This window comes from Phascolarctos cinereus, unplaced genomic scaffold (assembly GCF_003287225.1).
Source record: "Phascolarctos cinereus isolate Bilbo 61053 unplaced genomic scaffold, phaCin_HiC Scaffold_2;HRSCAF=192, whole genome shotgun sequence".
Taxonomy (NCBI): Eukaryota; Metazoa; Chordata; class Mammalia; order Diprotodontia; family Phascolarctidae; genus Phascolarctos; species Phascolarctos cinereus.
Window position 1 is genome coordinate 78,630,344 of NW_027555625.1, and position 21,642 is coordinate 78,651,985.

At 40.5% G+C, this 21,642-nt stretch overlaps 1 protein-coding gene across 1 annotated transcript in view; it reads left to right on the top strand.

Annotated features, from left to right (window-relative positions):
* Positions 1 to 21,642, top strand: part of WWOX (WW domain containing oxidoreductase) — a 1,215,541-nt gene that overhangs the window by 1,080,987 nt on the left and 112,912 nt on the right. The gene's annotated exons all lie outside the window — the stretch shown is intronic.

Genomic DNA, 21,642 nt, shown 5'->3' on the forward strand with positions numbered 1-21,642 from the left:
GGAGCTCTAGTTCTGCCATTTACTGCAGAGATGGCTTTGACTTCCCCTCCCTGGGTCTCGTGGCTCTAAAATCTCATAATCTTGGGATTCTCCACGGAGGTCGCTTACAGATTGGTGGATACTGAGAAGATCAAAGAGAAGGACGAGAAAAGCTCTTGTAAGAATTCAAGTGCTGGCTTGGAGAGTTGCTACTGAATAACCATCTGGGATGCTCAAAGATCTCAGGCTGCCTCAGGGCCATCCCCTTCAAGTTACACTGTGCTTCCCTTTCAAATGACTCAACTCCTCCCCCTATAAACTCCCTTTATAGAGGTAAAGGAAATGTTGAACTCAAGGACATTTCTGTGCTCCATTGAGTTGGATGAAGCAGAGAAACTCCCAAGCAGTCCTGACTCAACTTCCCCTTCCCTTCCTCCTCCTCCTTCTCAGATCACCTCACATTCTATCTGGGAGGCACTGAGCTCTGAGTGGATCAGAACACAGTTCTGACTCCCACCAACTTTGCAGCTGCACTATGAATCATAGACTCGGGGCATCTAGGTGGCCCAGTGGAGTCAGGAGGACCTGAGTTCAAATCCAGCCTCAGACACATAACACTTTACTAGCTGTGTGACCCTGGGCAAGTCACTTAACCCCAATTGTCTCACAAAAAAAAAATCTTATACTCTCAGAACCGAACCCATAGAGTATATAGACCATCAGAGTTAGCAGGAACCTTGTAACATAGAATGTCAGAACTAGACCTTAGAGGTCAAATCTGTTCCAATTTCCAGTTTTAAAGACAGGAAACTGACACTCAGCATGGGGAAGGGAATTGCCAATGCTATGCAGCAAATTAGTGGCCAAGCCTAAACTTGAAACCAGGTCTTCTGATTCAAAACTCCCATACTCTTTCCATTGTACTCCACTCCTTTCTTCTAGGGTATTTTAAGGCCCCAGAATTAGCATATGAAAACACATAAGCATATGAAAGTAATACTGATACTAACTTTTTGTAGATTAATATTTATATATAATTATATTTATATATTATAACATAATAATTATATTATTAACATTTATGAAACATTTTACATGTATTATCTCCTTTGATCCTCTCAACAGCCCTATGAGGTATTGATAATATGAATTTTGTTATGTATTATTAGTATGTATGGATATTATTATTTCCATTTTACAGAGGGGGAAACTATGTCTCATAGAGAAGTAACTTGCCCAAAGTTGTACAGTGAACCAGGTGGATCCTGCCTCTTGGTCCACGTGGACAGAACATAGACCCAACACCTTATACTGAAAATGCAAGCATGTGTTCCAAGCTTAGCAAACAGTCCTGAGAAACATTGGATAGAAGTGGCTCAGCAGAATTGTCTTCCCAGGCAATATTTGACTGTCATCTTTTTGGGGGGTTTTATGGAAACAGGAGAAAATCAAATCAACTTGTTGACAGAACATCTGACTTCCCATCAGCTCCTTATCAAGGAATGGTAGAAAATTGTATCTAAAAGATTTGGAGTTAACTGATGAGAAGACATTCTATGTTCATTATTGTTTAGGAATAAAAGCTTAAATATAAAGTAGGCCATATACTTAGTGCACATCAGTATTGTTATAATTAATAATCATATTAATACATTTTTCATAAACTTTAGATTTAAAAGATGGAGAAAACTCATGGGCAGACAGCTTAAAAATCACCCCAAATCATTACAACTTAATTTACAAGATATTAAAAAGATCAAAAAGGAAATATTCAAGAATGATTTACTTAGGGAACAAAATCAAAATGAATTAACTGGTCAGGGAAGGCAGAAGAGGATATTTGGGTCACAGTGATCCTTAAATTAAATATAGGATTCTAAGATATAGAGAGAAGATACCATCTAGCTCTTTCATCGTACAGATGAGGAAAATGAGGCACTGAGGTTGGAAGTGACGGGCCGAAAGGAACACAGCTAATAAGTGGCGAAGTAGAGATTCAAAAGCCCAAAGTCCTCTGACTCTAACCTAGTTCATTATACCTCTCTGCCTCTCTGTTAATGTGAAGTAACAATGCATAATTACTAAGAATACCACATGATTATAGGATGAAGTTCTCACTACGGGGGCGATTTCCTTCTGAAGGGATCCTCACTGATGCTGTGTTCAGTGGCTCTGAATCATGAATTGCAATCATATTCTCTGCTAGCTTGAGAGTTCCTTCAGGAATGGGACAAGGTGTAAACTAACCATGTGACCTTGAATAAGTCCCTTCTACACTCTGGAGGGCAGAATGAAAAGAGAATTTCTGTGTGCTTTAGTGGAAACAGCACTGGACTTGGACTCAAGCAGGAGAAAGCTGGGTTCAAGTTCATCATGGGATTCTGCTAGTTTTATGACCACAGGAAAGTCATCTAACTTCTCAGAGTCTCAATTTCCTCATCTGTAAAATGGGCACAGCAATGCTTATAGTACCTACCATGGTTACAGTCACCAAATTCATCAGATCTCCAAAAGGGACCCGTCATGCCAACATTTCATTGGCTATTGAATTTCACAAAGACCTCAAGTTGGTGCCAAATAGACGAGTCTGACTTTGATTCGTTTTTATGAACGGTATCTGCCACCTTATTTTAATAGGAGTTGATGTTTTTCCTGTTTCACAGCCCACGGCCAATGACATAGTGTGGCCTGTGCAGCCGACAAAATTATATACATCTCAAGGGCAATTAAGCAATTAGCTTACCCACAGGAACACTGCAATATGCACAATATTTGCTTTCCCAGCAAAGCTGCCTTGTAAGTTCCTGCCTCTCTTTTATGATCCCCAGGTCTACAATGCAGAAAGGGACCAGGAATCACAAACAAGGGCTCAGGCCATTTTCTGTTACATGAAATTAACTCTTTCCTCCTCCTACAATGGATGAGCTGCTCTGCTGATTGCCTCAAGTGGGACTCTACCTCTTGTACCTCTTATAGTACTTTTCATGAATCTCTCTAATACACTAATCATGTAATAGTGTGTATGATAATTATATCCCTCTACTAGACTGAGGGCTTCATGAAGGCAGGGACTATGCTTCATCTGAGCTTTGTATCTCCTCTAATGGCAAGTATTGGGCCCTAAGCTTGGAAGGGAAGGAAGGAAGGAAACATGGAAGAAAAGAGAGGAGGGAAGGAAAGGAAGGAAGTGCTTATTTAGTACCTACTATGTCAGACACTGTTCTAATAAACATTCTACAGAGAAGGAAAGAGGAAGGGAAGGAAGAGTAGGTAGAGCATTTGGGGATTCTCTCATGTGGTCACCTGTATTTGGGAAGTAACTTGGTTTAATAGGGAGAAGAAAAGGTATGGAGCTGGAAGATTTGAGCTCAAAACCAGCTGTATACTAGCTGTGTGATCTTGGCCAATGCCCTTTGTTGCCTCAGTTTCCTCATTGATAGGGAAGGTATAATAATATTTGTACTTTCTACCTCAGTGCTATTGTGAGGATCAAAAAGGAATGAATGTGGGCTGCTTTCTAAACCATAAATCGCTGTAGAAACGTCAGTTTTTATTGTAATGTAATCACCAGGGTTTTTGTGAGGACTGAATGAGATCATATATATACAGTACTTTGTAAAGAGCCATTTTGCCTTGAGTTATTTTTATTTTTATAGAATTAAAGTGTCCTGCCCTCCACATATGACACTGACCCACAGTCAGTCACATGTGAGCTTAAAGTTGGTTTTTCTCAGTGGCAGTGCGTCACACTGGGGCAGTCACACATTTTCCTTCTGCCCAAACCTGTGACCAGGGGTGCACATGACAAGGTTAGTAGTATAGCCAGTGGCCAAGGAACAGAACATTTCTTCCACCAGAGGAAGGATGAGAGAGGAGATGATTGACATCTGTAATATACTGTTTTAATACTTGAAATGTGATGTCATTGCTTTGAATGCTCCCTCCAGTGACACAAACCAAAATCTATCTACACCTTCTTATCCTGGGCAACCTTTGACCTTGTTCCATAAATCCACCATAAAGAACTCACCTGATACTCTGGAAGTCTTTCCGTGGCTCATTTAAAATTTTGTAGATACCAGTGTCTCAGCCAGGCTGACCATCTGTTAGTCCTCATTCCTGCTACGTGACCGTACCACTCCTTTATCTAATCAAACAAACCATCCAAGATACCTTTTATGCCACATCTGGTGTGCAAGCCATCCTTGTTAATATGCTTCAGAAATAACAACTCTTTGGGGCAGCTAGCTGGCGCAATGGATAGAGCACCCGCGCTGGATTCAGGAGGACCTGAGTTCAAATCCGGCCTCAGACACATAACACTTACTAGCTGTGTGACCCTGGGCAAGTCACTTAACCCCATTGCCTAAAATAACAACAACAAGAAAAAGAAAAAAGAAACAATAACTCTTTAGTTCTTTTAGGGTTTACAGAATGCTTTCCTCACAAGCAGCCTTGAGATTAGTGGTGGAAATAGTCTTATCCCCATTTTGCGAATGAGGAAACAGACTTAGAGTAAGTCATTTGCCTAGGTTCACGCAGCTCGTAAGTGTAGGAGCTGAGGCCAGAACCTAAATCTATGCTGATTTTTCCCCTTATTTGCTAAAGAGGGAGAATGCCACACTGGAGCTGGACTCAGAAAGACAGTCCTTGGTCCACTTTATGCCTCAGAAAATTATGAGCTGTATGATCCTGGACTGGTTATGTAACAGTTCAGGACCCTTGGTTTCCTCATCTGTAAAATGGGGATAAAAAAAGCACCTACCTCTGGGCTATCATGAGAGGGGAAAAAATGATATAATATATTTAAACCACTTTGCAAACCTTAAAGCACTATGCAATTGGTAGCTTTAGTATTATAGCTAGGTCCTGATTAATACGAACAATGAATTCCTTGAAATGGCCACATCATTTGAATTAACATTGCCTATTTCCAATGGGCTGGAACTGATTGCTCTATTCTGCATTAACTTCGAATAGTACAAATCTGAATAAATGGCACCACTTCACCAGAATTGTTATTTGCACTAATTTCAACCTAGCTATATTTTCTTCTCATGTGTCAAATGCAGCTTCTAAAGTATAGCAGGGAGTAGGGGAAGGAGGGAGGGAACAATCATTTATTAAGCACCTACTATGTGCTAGGCACTGTGTTAAGATGGTTCATTATCTCATTTGATAGCAAGAATAAAGCTCCAGGAGAAAGTCCTCCTCCTTGCCCCCTCCCCAGTTTTTTTTTCTGCTGATTTTTCTGAGTGAGGGTGGTAATATCTAAGTCTCTGCAGACTTTAAGAGAGAGTCAGCAGCTTTGACACAACCCCTGTGCTGTCCTTTTTGGTTGGGCTCCTTCCTATTGCATAGAAAATAGCTCATCTGGGCCCAGGAGAACACAGAAGTGACCATACTGGCTCAGGGGAATCCGGTCCCATTTTTTTCTCTTCCAGGGAGATCAGTCAGGCAAAATGTTCTGAAATGCATACCAACCCCAGAGGCTTACGTAGAGATGTGCTGCAAAATAACCTGGTTTCTTTTAATGAGCCAGTGGAGATCCATCATCCATTATGATATACCAGTTTGGAAACTATTTGCAGCCTATTTCATATCCCCAAACTACATGGATTCCATAAATTTAATATCTGCTGTGAAAAGTAATGCTTCCTTGTCTTTCTACAAACCGAATCCCATCCAAGCCTCCAGGGATACCATAGCCTTTGGTCATACCATGCTGGGAATTGCCAGAAAAAGTCCACATTTACCCCAGCATGGTATAATGTAAAGAGTGCTGGATTTAAATTCAAAAGACCTAGATTCAAATGCTGATTGTGACACCCATTAGTTGTTGTGCTTTGCACTGTAGGTTTATAGAATTAGAATTGGAAGAAACCCTAGAGTTCATCTTGTGCAACTCGCTCATTTTACTGAGGTTGTTGTCACAACAGGTCACAAGTGGCAGAGGGTGGGATCACAGTGTATCACAAAAATTTATGTATGTGTGTGTATACATATACACATATATACAAACACATAATATATATCCTTCCAGTTGAAAATGGCACAAGATAGAAGTGACATGTAAAAATTATATATAAATATATTTACATATAAATATATATAAAAACACATGTATAAATAAATATGTATAAATATATTTATATATTGTGCATTATAACTATATAAATATTTATATAGTATTAATATATAAGTATTTATATATTTAATAAATATATGCATAAATATTTATTGATATATAATTTTAAAATGTATATCAGTTCTACTTGTGCTATTTTCAACTGGAAGGAATTTGACCACATGGCTCTTACCTCATCTATAACACCATCTAAGGTATGGCTCTTTCTCTCTCTCTCTCTCTCTGTCTTTCTCCATACACACATATATAAGTTTACATACTTTGGTCTATTGCTATCTCTATCTCTATGTCTATCTCTGTCTTACATGGGGTTGTAGATAGGGTAAAAGCCGAGTGATCCAATTCCTTCCAGTAAAAAGGGAACAGGATGGAATGGTGATACAACTGTTTTTCTGTGTAATTAACGTGAAAAATGAGTCCCAGTGTTTAATAGGTTATACCTGGGCCGCTGGAACTCGGTGGAACACCAACTGAGTAAGTCAACAGTTTGGCCCGCCTAGCCCTTTTGAGAGGGCTTTTGGGAGCCCCTCCATGAAGGGAACATTCAGAGCCAGAGCCGCGGAGGCTGCTCTCCAACAAATGCTGGAGCCATGAGGTCGAGCTCTGTTGGGAGAAGAAAAAAATAATAGGTTAGTGCCGAGGAAAGTCAGTTCCTCACGAAAGCAGGACTAGCCTCTAATAATAAATAACGCTGAATGTTGGATATTAAAACAATTCGTTCTTGGCACTGAAAGGGCAGGTTTGCTATTTTAATTCCCTCCAGTAACTCAGGGCTTGAGCACCATCCTCCTTATATGCTACAGATTTTAATATAGCACTGGGTTCCTACAGGCACAATAAAATAACAAAAGCTAAGAGTATTAATTCCTTTAAACAGGCTGATTAATCCCAGGTGCGGGCGCGCAGGGCGCTGGGCGAGCGCGCGCGCCGAGCGGGTACAGGTGCTGACGGCGCGGTTTGGTTCCGTAGGTGCCGGGGCAGCGCACATGTTCCCAGAACACAGCTGTTTCTCAAATCCTTTACTAGTCGCTCAAAAGCCTCTCTGAAGTTGTACTGCCTCTGGGCACAATTAAAAGCTGTATCCTACATTTCATCAGGTAGTGTTAGAAATTTAGGCTGAGCCAAAAAGAAGGGGGTAGGGGGTGGGAGAAACGGTTCTCTTGTTAAAGAGGCATTAACCTCCTTACCTCTGCTATTGAAACAATAAAGCTTCTAAATGCCATATGAAATCCTCACCATTAAGAGAAAAGAAAATGCAGAAGGTGCTAGTTTACATGGAGAGGAATTTTTGGATTTGAAAATGACTACCTGAATCTCCAAAAATGAGATAAAATTTGGAGGGGTAAAGTATCCCGGGATCCATTCCTTGAATGGAAATGGGGAGTGGTATAATGGAATGAGAAATGAGTTTGGAGTTAAAGACTTTGAGTTCAGATCCTGGCCTTGTTGTTGTTAAGTCATGTCTGACTCTTTGTAATCCTATGGACCATAGCACACCAATGCTGTCCATGGGGTTTGCTCAACAAAGATACTGGAGTGGTTTGCCAATTCCTTCTCTAATGGATTGAGGCATCCAGGGATTAAAGGACATGCCCAGGGTCACACAGCTAGTAAGTGTCTGAAGCTGGATTTGAACTCAGGCCTTTCTGATTCCAGGCCCAGAGCTCTATCCACCAAGCCACCTCCAAATTCTGGCTTTATTACTTATTATTTGTGTGATCTACTTGAGCAAGTCCCTTACCCACTCTGGACCTCAGTTTCCTTAGATATAAAATTAAGAGTTGTAAACAATGTAATCCCTAAGTTTCCTCCCAGCTCTAAATCTTTAACTTACCCATCAAACTTAACTATATATTTATGGGAAAAAAGTCTGGAATTCCGTTTTGGAATCTTTCTTTATTGAGTGACTGCATGTCCTCTTTTTTGAAATTTCTCTCATCCAAGTACATGCAGTGAGCCTTCCCTGGAATCATCAGTCAGAGCCTTCATGGAGTTTTCTTTTCTTTTTTTTTTTAATTAGGTAGTTGGGGTTAAGTGACTTGCCCAGGGTCACACCGCTAGTAAGTGTCAAGTGTTTAGTGTGAGGCCAGATTTGAACTCAGGTCCTCCTGACTTCAGGGCGTGTGCTCTATCCACTGCACCACCTAGCTGCCCCCTGCATGGAGTTTTCAATCAAATTCTCCTCTTCTGGTACAGAAGGAGAAGCCCCAGATTTAGAGCTGAGACCTAGATTCAGATCTGCTTACTGAAAGAGTGTGGTATAAATGGATAGGGCGTTGGAGTCAGGAAGGCCTGTGTTTAGATCCTTCATCAGTCACCTATTGTTGTGTGACTTGGGCAGATTACTCAACTTCTCTCGTGCTCAGATGGGGATAAGAATGATAAGGTCATTTTAAGGATCAAGTGAGATAATATAAGTAAAGTGATTTGTAAAACCTTCAAGCATTATGTAAATACGAACTGTTCTTATTCTCATATTCATGGAGTTCAGATAGAAATGGTCCAGGAACAAGCTTCTATCCTACTATTGTTCTTTTTTATATCTAATGTTTAGAAGACTATTGTGCAGGTGGACAAAATGATGGGGTTTTTTCTCTATAATTAAATATTGGGATGAAAGCTCATCTTTTATTTACACACTGAAAGCGTCATTGGCAAGACTCCAGTGGCTGACAGGGTGTGTGTAGAGATTGCACTGATTTCAGTACAGTCTATATGTTGAATTCTCAAGGATATTTTGGGATTTGAACTTGTATTATGGGAATCTTTGTGTATTGCGTGTTATTCTTTCCACTTGATGATGTAGTTCTATGTATTCAGCAGGTAATATGCTTTTGCAACTTTAATGATATACTGCACAGTTTCTGCCATTTCCTTGCAAAATCGACAATACTTTAGGAAGTTCAAGTTCCCTAAGAGTGAATTTATTGTATTTTCTGCTCTAACTAGGTGGAGTAGTAGATAGAGAGTCAGGCCTGGAGACAGGAAGACCTGAGTTCCAGTCAAAACTCAGACACTTACTAGCTGTATGATCCTGGGCAAATCACTTAACTGCTGTTTGCCTCAGTTTTCTCAACTGTAGTAGGGGAGATAATAACCTCCCAAGGTTGTTTTGAGGATCAGTTGAGATACATGTAAAATTCTTAGCATAATGCCTGGAACACAGTAGGTGCTTAATAAATGTTTTTCCTTCCTTCTTTGTAGCACTGTGAGAAGCCCTCCATTTCTATTAACAAATCTGCGTGATAGCCACTGGTTTAATTTTTCCCGGTTGACACCGTTGTTGAGTTCATGAGCACTTAGCACAGTGCCTGGCACATAGTAGGCACATAATATTGATTGTTTATTGATATCACCCAAGGAGGGTATTTTGATTCTATTCCTTGGTATTAGTCATTGTTACTATTATTGTTGTTATTAATAATCTTGTTCTCACCTTTTTGGATGGAGTTCAGATAGAAATGGTCTTCAGATGAATTGCTGTCCTGCTTTTATTCTTTTATATTTAATGTTTGCCAAACTATTGCATATGTGGATATGGTAATTGCTTTTTATAACTGGATAAAATATCAGGATGTAGAGTCATATTCTGTAGGCTTACTGACAATATATTCAGGACAGCTCCCGTAGCACAGAGGGCAAATGGAATGATGTATATACCTTACCCTGTTCCCACACGATTTTGATTTCTTCAGCTAGGCCCCTACATTTTGAGAGGTTTTTTGCTCTATGTAGCTTGGAGAATTTAAGTCTTTACTGGCTTGACATCTATTAAAAATGCTGTTCTTAAATTTTATGGATCAACACCAAGTCTGGGCAATTCTGGGCAATAGTTCTATCAGCAATAATGTTATAGTTCCAGTATGATAAATTAGTTGAGTTTTCAAGGTTATTTTGGGATCTGTTTATGTAATGCAGAAGGCACAGTGGTGCTCTGGATATTGAGCCAACTTCATAATCAATAAGGTCTGCATTCAAGTCCTCCTTTTCACACATGGTGCCTTTGTACACCCGGGCAAGTCATATGAATGTTAACGTCCCAGGCAGTTCTCTGAAAATTATGTGAACAGAGATGGTATGGATCTGTAGTGGAAGAGAAAATTACTGACCGGGAACTCCCTATACAGATGAAATCCTGGATCTAGTCAAAAACAAAAACAATTTGTCATATGAAGATTTATTGCCTGTTAGTTTTTGAAACGTAGCAAGCTCCTGACATATAATTGCATCCATAAGGTTATATCTTGCTAGGTGTTTAGTAGGTGCTAAATTTTTGCAGCCTGCAGTGATGTGTTACACAGTGCTGACCCCTTCCTTGCTTAATCTGCATTGATCAATAGGTCTGGGCTCCTTACATGTTTCTAAGCTTCAGTGGCAATGACCCAGTCTTGAATTGCCATCATGAACTCCTCTGTTCCTGTAAACCAGGATTTCTTTTGTGTGTATGTCATGGACTCCTTTAGCATTATTCTGAGAAGGGGTTTTATGGACCCTTTCTCAGAATAATGTTTTTTAAATAATTGAAGGAAAGAGGTTAGTGAAAATAAAAATGCAATTTTTCCCCAACTTCATGGACCCCTTAAATCTGTGCACAGATCCCTTAAAGGTTCATGAAACCCAAGTTAAGAACCTCTGTTATAAACAAATCTGTCTTTGATGACATATTATCGTTGATTGAATTCATTCGGTTGTCACTCTTGGAAGCCTTCTGATGACACTCTTGCATCTTAATGCTTCATCAAGAGGTAAAACCACTTTCAAGTGTTTAATAAACCCAGAAGCATCATTACCTGTATCTGTTTGTACCAAGTGTATTTCACTACATTTTTAACTTGTTTCTCATGTGTGTCCTAAGAATGTCTATCAATCTCCTTTCTCCTTTTTTGACAAGGAAATGTTAATCTTTCTATAGCTGCCTTAGGGTGATGAGGGCTGTTTTTTCCTTAATATTATATAAATTTCTGTAGGATGCTTTTCAAATAATCCATTTTATAGTTTCAAAAGTCTATGTTAAAACTGGTTTTGCTTAGGAGTTAATTCCTTCCCAATGAGCTTTGATTTTTAGATGCCAGTAAATCTTTTAACATACACTGCTAAAACTTTCTCCATGGTAGTTTTGTGTTTAGTATGTCTTACCTTGAAGAGGTCCAGATATTTATAATCAATCAATCAATCAATTAATAAATATTTATTAGGTACTTCTATGTGCCAGGCACTGTGCAAAGCCTTGGGGACACAAAAAAGAGGCAAAAGATAGTTACTGCCCTCAAGGAGGTTACAATCTAATAAAGGAGATAATATCCAAAGAAATAATATGCAGAGTAAGTTATATGCAGGATGAAATAGTAAGTAATTAACAGAGGGAAGGCACTAGAATTAAGAGGGGTTAGAGAAAGTTTTTAGTATAAGAAGGGATTTTAGTTGGGAATTAAAAATCTAGGGAGGTCAGTAGGCAGAGAGGAAGTGAGAGAGCATTCCAGGCAAAGGGAACAGGAGTGAAAATGCCTGGACCAGAGACATGGAGCATCTTATTTGTAGAACAAGTAGAAGGCCAGTGTTACTGGATCAAAGAGTACCTGATGGGGAGTAAGGTGTAAGAAGACTCAAAAAATAGATGGGGACTGTGTTATAAAAGGCTTTGAACGCCAAAACCAGTATTTTGTATTTGATCCTGGAGGCGATAGGGAACCACAGGAATTTACTGGGTAGGGGGATGATATGGTTGGACCTATTCTTTAGGAAAATCACTTTAGGGGTTGAATGGAAGATGTACTGAAGTGGAGAGAGACTTGAGGCAGACAGAGCCACCAGTAGGCTATTATAGTAGTCCAGGCATGAGGTGGTTCCCTAGACTAGAGTTGTTACAAAGTCATAGGAGAGAAGGGGGTATATATGAGAAATGTTGCAAAGCTGGAATCAACAGGCCTTGGCAAAAGATTAGATATGGGGGATGGGGTAAGAGATAGTGAGGCCTTGAGGATGAGTCCTGTCCTTTGTATATAAACTCCTTGAAATCATGCCCTCTAACCATAAGTGTTCCTCAAGGTTCTGTCCTGGACCCTCTTCTCTTTTCCCTCTGTCTAATTTCACTTGGCGATCTCATCAGTTCCCCAGGATTTAATTGCCGCCTCTATGCTGATGATTCTCAAATCTACATATTCTGCTCCAACCTGTCTGCGGACTTCCCCTCTCACATTTACAACTGCCTTTCAGACATCTCGAACCACATATCCAGTAGCCATCTTAAACTCAGCATGTCCAAAATGGAATTCATCTTTTTCCCAAACCCTCCCCCTCCTATCTTCCCTATTACTGTAGAGGACAACACCATCCTTCTAGTCACTTAGGCTCACAACCTGAAAGGATCAAGTAAGAGTTATTTTCAAGGTAAGGGATACATGGGCATGTTTTAAGACAGAAGGGGATGAACCAGTAGATGGGGAAAGATTGAAAATAAATGATAGAATGGGTATGACAGAGGGAGCAGTCTGTTGGAGGAGATGGGATGGAATGGGATCACTTAAACAAGTAGAGAGGTTAACCCTGGTAACCCTTTGGTAAGGAGTAAGGCCACTTCATCATATGAAATAGAGGTGAAGGAGGAGATAGTGGCAGAAGGTATCTCAGTGATAGACAGTAAGGAAGAGGGGAGAAGGAGTGAGATCATGGAGAATTACTCAAATTTTTTTCTGTAAAATATGAGGCAAACTCGGTTGAGGGAGTGGGAGGAAGTGTAAGCCATAAGAGGTCTGAAGAGGGATGAAAACGTTTTGAAGAGCCACTGTGGAGAGTAACATAATGAGTTGATAAGGGAGATATGGTAGGATCACCTAGCAGCAATGAGGACCCAGTGGAGATTACGTAACATAAGTTTGTAGTAGAATGGTTGTGTGATTTTTTTCTTGTTGAGCAGTATGTGTGTAGGAGCAAAAGCAGCAAATGGAGTGACCCAGGCCTGAGACTTAGCTGGTTGTAATCAGTGATAATTTTTAATAAGAGTGCTAGGGATTCAATGGAGGAGAACAGTGTAGAATTGAACTGGTTCACCAAAGGATCAAAACAAGGAAAAGAGGAGAGAGTGGTTAGTAGAGGGGATATGACCTGGGAGAGATTGAGGGATCAAGGGATTTCAGGTTATGGTTTGTGAACAAAGAGTAGGGTTTTGTAAGGGAAGGAAGAGGAAGAGGTGAAAAGCCGATAGATTGTGGTCAGATACGGAGATTTTGGAATTCTTGAATGTGGCAGCTGTAGGTGATCAGGTATATGGCATCTTGGTGTGTGGCTGAGGTAAGGTGGTCATGGGAAGTGAGTAGGTTGAGGAACTGAATGGTTGGGGTATTTACAGGAGAGTCAGTATGTAGATTAAAGTTCCCTAATATAAGGGCAGAAGAGGAAAATTGTGTTCCAGTTACTAAACTCATTGAGGAAGGAAAGGGAGTGACCGGGATCTGTAGACAACAGCTACCAGGATTTTGACTGGATGGTAGATATGAATAGCATGAACCTCAAAGGAAGAGATTTTACTGAGTGATGGAGGAAGAGGGAGAACCTGGAAAGAACAATGAGGAATAAGCAGTATTATAGCTTGCCTACCTCAACTAGTGAACCAATGAGAATGAATGAAGTTGCAACCAGTACTGAAAATCAGCCACGAAGGTTGTGTCATCACAGGGCTGCCAGATTTCAATAAGAACTAGTAGATGGAAGGAGTGGGGGAGGAAAAGATTTAAGATGAAGAGAAGTTGCCTATGGAACAGGCATTCCAGGGGGCACAGTAGAAAGACTGGATGATGTTTGGTTGAAAGATATTTATAAATATCTCCTTTGTCTATTGATTCAGTTTGACCTCTGAATTCAAAGCTGAAAGCCTTTAATCTCTATCCTTTCTTGGCATATGTTAAGACTATTATACTTACCAAATACAAATGACATTTTGACCATTGGAGAAAGATTCCACTAGGTGGAGATTATTATGAATTTAGAGCTAGCAGAGACCTTAGAAGCCATTGAGTTTGACTCCAACATTTTGCAAATAAGGAAATTGAGGCAAAGAGAAGTTAAATGACTTGCCCAGGGTCACACAGCTAGTAAGCGACTGAGGAAGGATGTTAACTCAATTTTTTTCTGTCTCCACGTGCATTGTTTTGTCGGGCTGCCTCTAAGATGTTTAACATTTTTGTTTTGGGTTTTTTTGTTTTTCAACGCAGAGGCTAGGCAGAACCATAAGTGGCTTAAACTGTATCCCTCTAAGATGTCTCATTTTACATTTAATTATTCTTTACGTTTTTGTTAGTGCTACGTTTTAAATATAGAACATTCCATATGGACATCAAATACTATAGCATTTTCACTGTACTTAAGTTTATTTTATGTATTTGCAGTACATGAATAAACCATGAGTATGGAATTGAGTCAAAGGTTTTGTGATAATCAATAAAGGCAATGTAAAAGTTATGGTTCTTTCAGGCAACTTGTTCAATAATTTCTGAATAAGTTGCTCTATGTACCCTTAAAAGTGGCATGGTGTAAATAGAGAACTAGCCTTGGAACCAGAAAGACCTGAGTTTCAGTTTCCATATGAAATTCATTGGCTATGGCACCCTGGAGAAGTCACTTAGTGTCTCAGTGCTCTAGAGACTTCTTTCTCTGTAAGACTGTAAATTGCAGAAAAGATGGTAAAGGCTTTCTCATTTTTTGATTGCCTTAGGTCTAAGTTACTCAGCTTTTCAGCCTTGGTTTCATCTTGAATCCCTCCTTCTTACTCACTTCATATATACAATGAGGTCCCAAGTCTTGTTGATTTTATTTCAGCAACATCTCTTATGTACACAGCCACCATCCTAGGTCCTGGGTCCTCAGAGCCTCTTGCCCAGACTTTTATCCAGACCTTCTAATTGATCTTATATGCCTCAAGTCTGCCCACTCCAGTCTGTCTTCCTCATAATCACCAATATGATTTTCACAAAGCACTAGTCTTACTATGTCAGCCCCATGATCAATGAATTCTATTTGCTCCCTCTTAATAGCTAGCACCTCTTGGATCCTTTATAAACTCCTGCGTTTGACATTTAGGTCCCTTACCTTTCTAGGCCCCCCTGCCAACTAGTGCCTTCTCTCTGAGATTACGTATCAGTTACTCAGCATATATCTTATGTGTACATAGATGTTGCATGCTGTCTCCCTCACTAGAATGTTAGCTCCTTGAAGCTAGGTACTGTATTTGCCTTTCTTTGTATCCTAACCTTACCCTGTTCATATATCTGGTTAATGAGAAGTAATCTCAGAAAGAAGGCACTAACTAGTGTGTGTTTGGGGTGGGTTGGGGGCTGAAAAAGTAGGAAGGGATCAGGTTGTGAAAAGCCCTGAATAGCAAACACAGAAGTTTATATAGGATCCAAGATGTGCTAACATAGTATGTGGTGCACAGTTGTACTTAATTAATGCCTGTTGACTTGTTTTTGTTTTTTTAATCTGTATGCTTGGTGTTTTCACCTGGTAGAATGTAAGCCTTACAATGTAAGTAGCTGTTTTCATTTTTGCCTTTGTGTGCAAAGAACAGTTCTTAGAACAGTGACTGGAACACAGAATTTTAGTAACTTTTGTTGAATTGAATTGAATTGAAATTCCTTCAGCCCTGTTTCATAAAAATGGATGCAAAAGATAGTTCTTTCTAGAAAACAGCACTTAGACACCCTGCCAATGAGTTATAGTCATTATAAAAATAACCCAAGGTGAAATCATAATTGTTTAAAACTAGAACACAATACAGATTCTGTCCACCTGATTACCTGAATCCTGGAAAAGTTCTTATCCCACCACTCTTTGCTTGGTGAACCGACTGATGCATGATTGATCTACCAAAACAACAGGGCATTTGAAAAGGTTTGATTAAACTGATCTGAAAGCTCTCTGGCTCCATCCCATCACTGGCCCTGATCGGTGCCATTAGGCTAAATTACAACAAGGGGCACTGCAGAGCTGAGCTAAATAAACTCTGCCTTTGCTGACCCCGTGATTGTCTTATTAAATAATTTCTTTGCCACTTAAGTGTAGACATAGAGCACTCCATTCCTGAAAGCCTTCTGATTAACTACAGCCTTGGGCTCCAGTTGATTTTATAAACTTTGGAGGAAGCCCTAGAGGGCGAAGCTTCCTGTTGTCAATTCTGCCTGTTGCTATAGATACTGAACTTCACAATTGCAATTAGAACGTGCCCCTGCCCCAGAACTGGTCAAACAGTGCAGAGAGCTGTGCAAATGGCCTTCAAAGACTCCAAGCTCACATGAATAGGCTTTGCCAGTAACGATGAGGTTTGTTTTATTCATTCACTTTTTTAAGCCCCCCACTTTGGGGGTGGGGATGGGGAGGGGACCATGGCAAAATAGAAATAATTATTATGCCCTTTCAGGCGAAGTTTTTTTTTTTTTGGGTTAATGATGAGAAAGATGGTGACAGTGTCTCACATGACAATACAAAGGCCATTTGTCTAGCCCATTAGGTGTCGTGTAGGAAGTTAATTCATATACAGATTTAAGCATCTTGCATGTTATCCCCAAAGTTCTGTTTTTTTCTTTTTCAATCCCTTTATTCTTCAGCCAGATGTTCATTCTATTATTAATAAAGTCAAGAGAGGCAGTTGGCTGCTTGAGAGACATGGTTGTGTTGTTTGGACAAAAACATATATAAAACACAAGTAGTTTCATGCCATGCTGAATCACTTTGGGCAAAAGAATACCAGTAAAATAATGCTTAGAGAACACAAATCTCTGAAGGCTTTGCAGAGGTATTCCCCAATAATGTCACACTTATGTAGGGTAGGTAGCACGAATTTCTCACTCATATTTTGCAGATCAGGGAACAGCCTCGGAGAAGTGAGGTGACTTGCTGGGTCATTGACCTATGTTCCCTACTCAGCTAATAAGTGGCACAGCAGTCTCGTGCCCAGATTTTCTGATTCTAGACAGAGCGCACGTCACATTCCAGTGCATTACTAACCATTCATTTATTTTTCCCCCAGAAATGAGGGAGTATGTTTTTACCTTCCCTCTCAGGGAAAGCAGAGCCCCCAGCTAGCTAATATAAACAGGGCTTGGCCTCAGGTCACTGACATGTGAAGTAAGAGGGTGTTTCCACCTAGTCCTAATCACCATGTCTGCACCTCACTTTATAATCCTACACTAGTGACAAGGCACAGCCATCCTTAGGCTGTCATACTCAAGATTCCAGCTTCATGGTGCCCTTCTCCCAGAACTTTCCTTCTTCCATTCCATTCCTCAAGAGTCTGACCCTCTGATGGACAATCTGCTCCCTCTCTTGGCATGATGGCACCTGTGGCCGGACTGTCGTCTATGCAACCTCCCCCTCCTATGTTATACTGTACTCTGCAAATCACTACCACTCTCCCCACAAAAAACAAACAAGCAAACAAACGGACAAACATACTTTTCTTCCAGATAATAGGATTTCTAGTTATGATTTTGAAAGGGAGATTTCTACATGGAGTAGCCAAGATCACTTAGTTTGGGATATGACTCAGACTTTTGACTCTCACTTCCATACTCTGCCTTAAAGGTGCTACCTATTTCTCAATTTAAAATGAATTTTGGAATTCACGGAGATCAAAATTTATTTTAAGGTCACCGATGAAGCTCCATATGGATATAAGTAACAGCATCAGTATTTAAGGATTGCTGACTATATTTTTGCTTAGTCTCAAATGTCTTTAATGTCTTTGATGATTTAAAACAAATATATGGGTTATATGCAAAGTTTTATTTGCATTACAATAGATGGGAGGACTGTTCTGGGCATTAGATTAAACCTGGTGACTTCAGCAAACCTTTCAAGTCCATGAATGTTCTTTACACCGTAACAGCAGTGGCAGCTGGAGAACCACTGCATTTTTGATGACATCTGCATTCATACACACTACAGCACTTATGACATAAGATTTTGTAGATTATTGTACCATCCTAGCTGCCTCAGAATCTGTCTGACATGTTCTCACTCTGTAGTGAAAATGGCAAGGGATTCTCTTTGAAGGGAAGGGGATTGATACCTATAGCAAACGTGCCCTGATCACAAAGGCTAATCCTGCTGGTTATAGCAGGCACTTTTCAGCAGAGAAGAGGGAAAGGTAGAGAGAAAATGAAGGCAAAACATGGTTCTACAGGATTGTTCTTATGTGGCCCTCACTCATCCACTTGTCCACAGTGACTGTGGACACTGACCCAACAGAAAAATCAATTCAATGAAGGCAGCATAAAAATCCAACAGTTAACCTATCCACCATCCTCACCTACCTCCATACTTTTCCCATCTCTATGCCTTTGCCTAGAATATCCTACCCTCGCTCCATCTCTGCCTTTTGAAATCCTATGAAATACAAATTCTTTCTCTGTGACTCATTTATTCTCTTGTCCTCCTCCTGCCAGAAATGATATTTTCTTATTTGGACCTTGAAAAACCTTTTCTTGGCGTTTCTTTTATGTCCTTATCAGATTCTACTTTTCAATCCTAATTTTTTTTGTTTATTTTATTTTATATTAATTTTTTCAGTGAAACTTGTATCCTACAGCTAAATCATGAGTTTCTTGAGCACAGGGACAGTATCAACAACTTTATGAACCTTATGGAGATGTGTTTATACATATTGATATGCACCTGAAACCAGGCTTTCTCACTTCCTGATCAGCATTCTCCTATGCCACCTCTTACTGTTGATTGGGTTCTTAGGCTATAAGCTGTGTTGGAGCACGGGCAGGTCTCCATATGTGCTTTCATAGGGATCAGCAATGGTGGTCATAATCCAGAACAATTGATGTGGTTGTTCAGTTACTTCAGTCATGTCCAACTCTTTGTGACCCCATTTGGGGCTTTCTTGGCAAAGATACAGGAGTGGTTTGCCATTTCATTCTCCAGCTCATTTTACAGATAAAGAACTGAGGCAAACAGGGTTAAGTGACTTGCTCAGGGTCACATAGCTAGTAAATGTCTGAGGCCTGACTTGAACTCAGGTCTTCCTGACTCTAGGACCAGTGCTCCAACTAGTGTGCTACCTAGCTGTCCCTCAAAACAGTGGATGACCACCAAATTATTTATATTCCACCTGGGTATATATTACTCTCATGCCAAATGCTCATAAATTTCCTTTCAAATGCTTCTCACAGCCAGTCCTGTTCCACATAAAGCATAAGTGATGACAGTGGTGCAGCACAGTGCACTTTATTGTGTTTCAATGGTTGCCTTGAATTTCTAGTGATTTTTGACATGGACCCGTGCCACCACTACTTTATGTAATAACAGGGACAACTCTCATTTTGATAGCATTTTATGGTCTTGAAACGATAAACCATCTTGTGAAGTAAGTACCACAGGTAACATTACATCTTTTTTCCAGATGGGGAAACTGAGTCTCAGAGGGGAAAAGTGACTTCACTACTATCATCAGCCTGTTAAATGACAACTAGATTTTGAACCAGAGTCCCCTGACTTTAAGATAGGTTGCTTTTCCCACTATATTACACTACCCTAACATGTAAATATCTTAGATCATAGAATACATAAATGAGATCCATAATTCATTCATTCATTTATTTCCTAATGATTCTTTGAACTTAGACTGTACGCAGGGCACTAGGATATCTTGAGGGCTATATTATCCCTTTGGTTTGGTAAAAGGGAAGGAAGATCTGGAATCAGTGACCCCCAGTTCTGATATCTACCACTTATGAGACCTTGGACATATCATTTCCTTCTCTGGACCTCAATTCATTGTCTGTGAAATATGTGGGTTTGGAGATGATCCCTAGCCGGTTCTAAGTGAGCTAGGCTTCTATGACTCTGTGGTCATAAAGAGGGAAATTCTGTCCTACCATAAAGTACCCCAGGTTGCCTCAGTCAAGAACAGAGGCCTGGGCTGGATTGACTATGGGTCTGACTCAAGCTGGAAGCTGTTCAATGTCTAAGTATATTCTATGAGAGGAAAAATGGAAGGGAAGGAAGACAGGCAAGGGAGCCTGCCAAAAAGTAGGGAAAAGCCAACTTAGAATCAGAAATGTGCCACAGACAATCCACGGAAATTTGGAAATCTCTACTTTGCAAAATCCAAACTTGACTTATATTATGTAGGCTGCTCATTTGCTTCTCTGAATTCAGCATGTGGCCCAGTGACGTTAAAACCAGCCATGGAGACTTAGCAGCCATTTTGTGATTCTCGCCTGAGCTGTTTTTCCTGGATGTGCCTTTATCCATCTGGCTCTTCATTCAGTACCTTTTCTGGCAACTTGTCTGTTGCTCTGCTTACGACCACTGTATGGGCAGCATCCTTGGCTGTCTTATATGAGTATGTGATTCAGCATGTTCTTATGGAGTACCCCTACTGCGTGTAGGGCACTGGATTTTCTAGTGCTTTTTTCTTTAAGAACTCATCACCTACCCATGTGTCTTTCTTTATAGTCTCACAAGCACTGGGACTTGACTCTCCAGCCAAACCAGACCAGAATGAGGGAGGTAGCAGTCCTGCTGTCCTGTGCCACGGTCAGGTCACATCTCAAGCACTGTGTTTGGTTCTGTGTTCCCCATTTTGGAAAGAACAGAGACCAACCGAAGAGTGTCCAGAGGAAGATGATCATGGCAGAGAGGCCATATGACAATCAGTTGAAGGAAAAATAGGATAAATAGAAAGCTGTTGTTGTTCAGTCATTTTCTGTCATGTCTGATTCTTTGTGACCCCATTTGGGGTTTTCTTCGCAAAGATACTGCGGTGGTTTGCCATTTCCTTCTCCAGCTTGTTTTACAGATGAGGAAACCAAGGCAAACAGAAGTTAAGTGACTTGCCCAGGGTCACACAGCTAGTAACTGTCTGAAGCCAGATTTGTACTCATGAAGATGAGCCTTCCAAGCCCAGTGATCTCTCTACTGTGCCATCTGGCTGCCCCAATAGAAGGCTGAGTTATCTATTAACATTTCTGCAGCTTTACTAGAGGAGAAAGACTAGAATTACTTTGCTTTGTCACAGAAAGTAGAACAAAGAACCAGTCAAAGTTATGGGTAGTCAGATTTTTGACTCGGTACAAAAGAATAACTTTCTAACAATACCAACTTTGCAAAAATGGAGAGGAGTGAGGTCCCATAGCTATAGGCCTCAGGAAGAGGCTGTGACCATTGACAGGATTCATGCCTCAGAAGCAGCCAGACTAAAAGCCATTTAGGTCCCTTCTGCCCCTCAGGTTCTATGATTGCATACCAGGGAGTGCAGGAATCTGCTAGAAATCACCCCCAAACTGTGACAAATAGGGACGTATTTACCCAGCAAGCCAGTCTATGCTGGGGGTGGGGAACCTGCTGCCTCGAGGCTGTGAGGCTGCGTATGGCCCTCTAGGTTCTCAAGTGCAGCCCTTACAGACCTTGAGGCCACAGATTCCCCACCTCTGGCTTCCTTCTGATTCTTCCGTGTATTTGTCTGCCTAGAAATCAGATTAGACAGTGTGGCTTTGAACACTCATTACCTGAAT